General features: G+C 43.8%; 1 pseudogene; it reads right to left on the bottom strand.

The window, feature by feature from the left end:
- Positions 1-3,365: 3,365 nt before the first annotated feature.
- LOC112631015 lies at positions 3,366-6,145 on the bottom strand (annotated as a pseudogene).
- Positions 6,146-6,945: the final 800 nt, after the last annotated feature.

Genomic DNA, 6,945 nt, shown 5'->3' on the forward strand with positions numbered 1-6,945 from the left:
AGAGCTGACTCATCAGTCTGCCCTTATTCATCCCTGATTATCTGGTGGTATAATGGAGGACCTTCACTGGACACTCTGCCAAATAATTAGAGCAGTGCTTGTGCTCTAGTTCAATTGGCTATCCCTTTTACCCTGGCATTTCATCAACCAGAAAAAGAAGAAAAAGAAAAAAAACGTAGCCTCAATTCTTACCTCTTTAACAACTATAATAAGTATACTCCTTCTTCTGAGGTGTTATGTTGTACCATACATCCAGGAGTTAATCAAAACAACTAATCCAAGACATGTTAAGTAAGTTTGAAGAGGAAAACTATAAACAGGAGGGAATTGTAGAAAGTAAGAAGGTTCCTCTTGGAAGTTTCCCTTCTTGTTAAAGAATAAATCATAAGTGTTAGAAATAATAGTTTCTTTTACAGACTAACTTTCTTCAAGCCTCCTTGCTTTGTGCTGATAACTCTTTGTTAAGCCCTATCCTATGTAACTGCTGGACATGCTCACAAGCACGTTCCAGCTCACAGCCTATGCCCCTTCCTTATTTGGAAATGTTATTGCTTCCTTAAACATTTCATAAGCAACTTCTTTGTTCGTCCCTGCACTTACCTATTTAGGAAAGTTTTAGGCTATTAGCAAATTGGGTATCAGTTTAAGAGTGTGAGGTCCTGCTCCAGTAGATGCAGGACATAGCAGTAAGGATGACCCAAATGTGTAAGGGATAAACATGTTTGCTTTTCCTTTGTTCAGGTGTGCTCTTGCCATTGTTCTATCTGCGATTGAGTATCCTTTCTGCAGAAAGTAAAGATTGCCTTGCTGAGAGATCTTTTGTCTCCTTGCTGACTTTCCTTAACAGCACCGATGATCAATTTCTAACAATTTTGGTATTTCTAACAAGACCTCTTAAAGGAGCCAGTCCCCAAGAGGAACATGAACTGGGGCTAATGAGGAACCCAGGGCCAGGGGACTTTTGGAGGTCTTTTTGTCCTTCTTGTCTTTCTTTTTCTTTTTCTTCTTATTCTTAATGGCCCCAGAGATGACAGATTTCCTGCTCTTGGATCACAAAGTTCTGATAGTGTTTGTCATGTGGATGGTCCCACATAGACTGCCCATTGGCAAAGTTGAAAAAATATTTGTTGCCCCTTATGTCCTGGCATAGTTTCCACTCCCCAGGCAGTGGGGCCACAATGCCCTCCCATGCCAGCCACATCAGTTCTGGTTCCTTGATGGGATCAATACCAATCTCCCGGGTAAATTCAAGAATGTCTTGCTCACTTAAAATGTAGGTCTAGTTATAATCCTCCTCCAGAACTAGCTGATCTCCTGTGCAGAGGGGTGGGAGGGGTCGGTGAGGTCATCTAGCTATGACTCACCTGGGCTCAAACCCCGGCTGTATGACCTTAGGCAAGGTGCTTCACCTCTGTCAGACTCAATAACTGCAAGCGTATAATTGAAACAATCTTGACAATCCACATCAAAAGCCTGCCAGACCCCCAGCCTGCTCAGGAGCTGGTGAAATTTCAAACGGAGGCAAGGCACCGTTGAGGCACTGTTGCAGGTTGTCCGTTTTCCACTTCTTTCCTCAGTCCCTGCCCACACTCTGGCGCATTGTGCGCTCACTGGCTCACGAGCTTCCCTCAACTACCTCACCACTCTCCCTTCCCCACCTCCCAACTCCTCCCTCCATGAGATCCTTACGTATCCACCATCCCAGAAGGCTCTGGGTGAGGCTCTGGGCGAGGCGCAGCTTCCCCTATGCCAACCAACAGGCTCTTGCTCTGTTGCCTAGACTGGAATGCAGTGATGTCATCACAGTCACAATAACCTTGAACTCCTGGGTTTCAGGGATCCTCCTGCTCCTGCCTCCTAAGTAGCTGAAAGTGTAGGCATAAGCCACCACACCCAGCTAATTTTTTTTTTTTTTGAGACAGAGTCTCACTTTCTCGCAAGGCTGGAGTGCAGTGGCACGATGTCTACTGACTGCAACTTCCACCTCCCAGGTTCTGAAAGGACACAAAGACACAAAAATGTGTACCCCCCCCCCCGCCCCGCTACACCCTATTGCTAAACCCGTTGTTCTGCTCTCTAATCTCTGCACGTACCAGAGATTTCGTAAGTTCTGTAAGTACCTGTTTTTCTGCACGTACCAGAGATTTCGTAAGTTCTGTAAGTACCTGTTTTTCTGCACGTACCAGAGATTTCGTAAGTTCTGTAAGTACCTGTTTTTCTGCACGTACCAGAGATTTTGTAAGTTCTGAGGCCGGGTCACAAGACGTGTTTAAGTAAGATAAACTCTTGCTGCCATAAACTGGTTGTGCAACCTGACGCAATATAATTAACTGCCTTTGTGTAAAACTGCTCTCCCGCCTCAAGGGTTGAACCGAAATATCAGAAATGGCGGGAACCAATCATAGTTAGCCAAATCATCTTGATTACACCCTAGCCAATCATACATCTGATTTGTATAATAATTCTATGCCCACTTTCCTTAGAATATATAAACTGTTCGGAGCTCAGCGCCGGAGCTCTCCTGCCCGTCTCGTTTCGCAAGCGAGTGAGAGTTCCAGGTTCGAACCTGTAATAAAGATCCTTGCTGCTTAGCTTTGACTTTGGACTCTGGTGGTCTTCTTCGGGGAATAAACGGTCTGGGCATAACAGTTCAAGCGATTCTCCTGCCTCAGGCCCCCAAGTAGCTGGGATTACAGGCACCTGCCACCACACCCAGCTACTTTTTTTAAGAAAATTTATTTATTTATTTATTTCAGACAGACTCTCACTCTGTTGCCAGGCTGGAGTGCAGTGGCACGATCTCGGCTCGCTGCAACCTCCGCCTCCCGGGTTCAAGCAATTCTCCTGCCTCAGCCTCCTGAGTAGCTGGGATTACAGGTGCCGGCCACGACGCCCAGCTAATTTTTGTATTTTTTTTTTTTAGTAGAGACGGGGTTTCACCATGTTGGCCAGGATGGTCTTTATCTCTTGACCTCGTGATCCGCCTGCCTCGGCCGCCGGCCATTTTTTTTTTTTTTGAGACTCTGTTGCCCAGGCTGGAGTACAGTGGTGCCATCCCCGCTCACTGCAGCGTTTGCCTCATGGGTTGAAGTGATTCTCCTGCCTCAGCCTCCCAAGTAGCTGGGATTACAGGCATCTGCCACCATGCCCAGCTAATTTTGTATTTTTAGTAGAGACAGGGTTTCACCATGTCAGGCAGGCTGTTCTCAAACTCCTGACCTCAGATCTCAAACTCCTGACTGAGGTACCCACCTCGGCCTCCCAAAGTGCTGGGATTACAGGTGTGAGCCACCGTGCTTGGTCACACCAAGCTAATTTTTTTTTTTATTCGAATGAGGCAATTTACTAACCCAGCATGGTTTGTTCTAATGCTTCTTGCTGGCAGCTGCCACCTGTCCGGCGATTCTGTCCAGATCTCTCTCCCTGAGGTGTCAGTTTGCAGCCCTCATCTTAGTCCTTTTCCACAATTTTCAGCCCCTCCAGGGCTTGGAGGACCCGGCAGGCCACACTCTTGGAGCCTTAGCTGAAGTGGCTGGGCATGACGCTATTTCTCTGACGGCCCCTGTAGATCTTGGTCATGGAGCCAACCTCAGCACCACCCCAGAGGTAGAGGTGCCGCACTGTGGAAGCAGCTCAGGTGTAAAACCAGTTCTCATCGTCGGGCGCAAGCTCTTTGTGCTTGGCCAGCTTGATGGTGTCCACCCATCCGGTGACTTTCAGCGTCCCAGACTTTTTGAGAAAGGCTGCCAGAGTTCTGACGAACTCCTGCTGGTTCACGTCTTTTCCACTTAGCTAATTTTTTAAAAAAAATTTGTAGACATGAGGTTTTGCTATGTTGCCCAGGCAGGTCTCAAATTCCTGGCCTCAAGTGATTCTCCTGCCTTGGCATCCCAGAGTGCTGAGATTATAAGTGTGAGCCACCATGCCTGGCCAATAATAATAATAATAATAATAATAATAATAATTACTATTAAGTAATTATTATTACTTAATAGAGAAGGATTCTCGCTTTGTCACCCAGGCTGGAGTGCAGTGGCATGATCTCAGCTCACTGCAACCTCCACTTCTCAGGTTCAAGTGATTCTTCTGCCAATTTTTGTACTTTTGGTAGAGATGAGGTTTCATCATATTGACCAGGCTGGTCTTGAGCTCCTGACCTCAGATGATCCAGCCACCTTGGACTCCCGAAGTGCTGGAATTACAGATGTGAGCCACCACGCCTGGCCCCAGTAATTATTTTATGGAATTATTTCCTAGCCTAGACTAAACGGCAGAAACTCTCTCTCATTTATTTTTTCTTAATAGGACATTCCTTGGCACCTAATAGGTAATCAGTATTTGTTGATTGGATGAATGGTTGTCTGTTATCAGCAACTGGTGATACTGACTTTACAATTATAAAACACACCCAACATGCATGGGCATTCTCATACACCTCCATATCTGTGATCAAAATATTGACAATCCCCAGACACTGCATTCCTTATTTACTTCTTTCAGAAGTGGCCATGGAGGGCAACTTCAGGAGATTCCTGTGGGTCTTTGCTCCTCTTTCCTTACCCTGGAAAGAGTAGAGCATGAAATAAGGCCACTTAATGCTGGTCAGGGGGAAAATCTGCTGTTTTGCAGATGCATGTGGATGAAGGTATTGACCTGTGGTTTGAAGGATATTCATTTTCTGTTTTTTCTTGTAGTGTGCAGTCTTCCATAGCTTTATATTGGCTAAGGTTTTGCTGGATTTTTCTCAAATATTTCTGACTTTAGTGTTTTGTGCTTCTGGAGCATTGGAAATGGAGCACATCCTGTTTGACGAAGGCCAGTTATGGTGTAATGCAGGCAAGTGGAGATACAGATATTATATCAAGTTCAGATAAATGAGATGAGTGACAGAGTAAAAACACCCTTGATTAAGCTTTCTCTACAAAAGTGTAACTCTTTGTTAAAATATTATAACCATCAGCTCACCCTTAATGAAGTACAGTTACACAGTTACTTACGGTGAAGATACCATGATTTAAAGAAATGCATCTATTCTGTCTTCTTAAATCTACAGTTTGCTGAAGGCCTACTCACTTCCCCAGGAATTGATTTTCTGCACCATACTTCTCTCTTTCTGGCCAGAAGCAATTTGTAATCCTGGTTCTCTGACTTGACCCTGGGCAGTGTTCACTGAGAAGCCTTGGACTTTGATGTTCGTTGAGGTGGATCTAAGTTTGGGTTAATCATTCCGTCTGTATACTATAAAAACGACAACAATGGCAACGATAATAAAACACCCAAAATACCTCCGTAACTTTTTGTTTCAGGTACATAAGAAAAGTGTAGAAACTTATTGCCTCAACCTATTATTTTCTCCCTAAGGTCATAACACCTTTAAATGTTTCACATTATCTTTCTAGGGGAAATCTAATCTCCCACTGCAATTTTTCCCACTGTGCATTTACATTTTTCAATACACACACGTACATATGCATATACACACATATACACATATCACCACCACACAATAATAACAGAAATTCAATCTTTCCTGGCATTTTAAAGCTTTTAGTGTCCATATGACTTTTCAAGGTAGGAAGCATCTCTGAGAGGGAGAGAGACGGCTCTGGGACCAACTTCGGCTGCGGCCTATCAGCGCCTTATCAGATACAGGCAGATTTCTGAAATCGACAAAGTCAGCTTCCGTAGACTCCTAGTTCTTCTCTTTTGGTGACACCTTATTAGTTTAAGTCACTTCCACATTTTCTACAGAAACATTTCCAGTGTATGTGAAAAGTACAATTTTAAAAGCAAGCAGAAAAAGAAAAGTTCCATATCGCTGTCTCTAAAGAGGGTGAGGGAATAGAAGAACATGAGCTTATAATTATATGATTTAGACCCTTGAAAGGCCACGTGAGTTCTTCAAGGCACTGGGGGACAGGGGCAACATGCTGATTAAACACACTGCATTGAAGTCAGAGTTCTGCATAAATACTATTATGTGTCACTGTTGATTTTCTCCTTTAGCACAACTGAAAATAAATTGCTCTCAGTGTGTCCATCATCTCACCTTGAATGGAGTTTCCTTAGTGTACAGAATATCAGAAGTGGGGCTGCCTTGCCCCTGCAAAATGGCGAAGTAGCTAAAGTTTATTTTTGCTGCCATCTTACCTCCCCTCTGCTTGCACCCCGATTTCCTGGAGTTGTTCCTTATGCTGGATCCAATCCTGCATCCAATTCCCCAGGGCCTCCTTGCTGTCAGTTAATAATAGCTTTCAATGCTGTTATTCTTCTCAGAGTTTTTGCATTTTAATAGGACCCCTAGGGATTAAAATGCCTCCAGAACCAAAAGAGTGAATCTCTAATGGTGGAATTTTAGGTACCAGTGACAGGCATTGTGGGAGATTTCATGGGGAGGATTCTCTCAGAAGATAAACACCCCCCACAAAAGCTTTCAACTTGACTGACTTGGTATGGTTGACCCTACAAAAGAGTACAGAAGAGTGAATTAATCAGCCATGAAATACTGAACATTATTGCAAAGAAAGCCTTCAGCTTTGCTCATTATACTTTAATGTTTTAATCAACTTTTCAGTAAATGAATATGTGGTAATATTGGAGGTGTTTCCTGGCTGGGAAAATTATGCGGTATCTTCGGGAAAGTTCTTTGGAGTGACAGTGGAGTAGGGGATGGAGTGGAGTTGTTGGGATGGAAATGCTTAGTAATTTGTGTTGTAGGTCTTAGCCCATTACTGAAGGAAGCAATCACATTGACACAGAAGAGAATCGCCCGATGAACTCTTAGGTACAGGTGTGAAATAATAATAAACCCCATACAGAACTGTTGTTTCTGTATACGTTTTCCACATGGACAAAAAAAAAAAAAAAAAAAGAAGAAGCAGCTGGGATATTCTTCTCACCATTGTTGGGCACAGGAGGATGTCAGATTCCTGCATTTTATTTGGA

Source organism: Theropithecus gelada, chromosome 9 (assembly GCF_003255815.1).
Source record: "Theropithecus gelada isolate Dixy chromosome 9, Tgel_1.0, whole genome shotgun sequence".
Classification (NCBI taxonomy): Eukaryota; Metazoa; Chordata; class Mammalia; order Primates; family Cercopithecidae; genus Theropithecus; species Theropithecus gelada.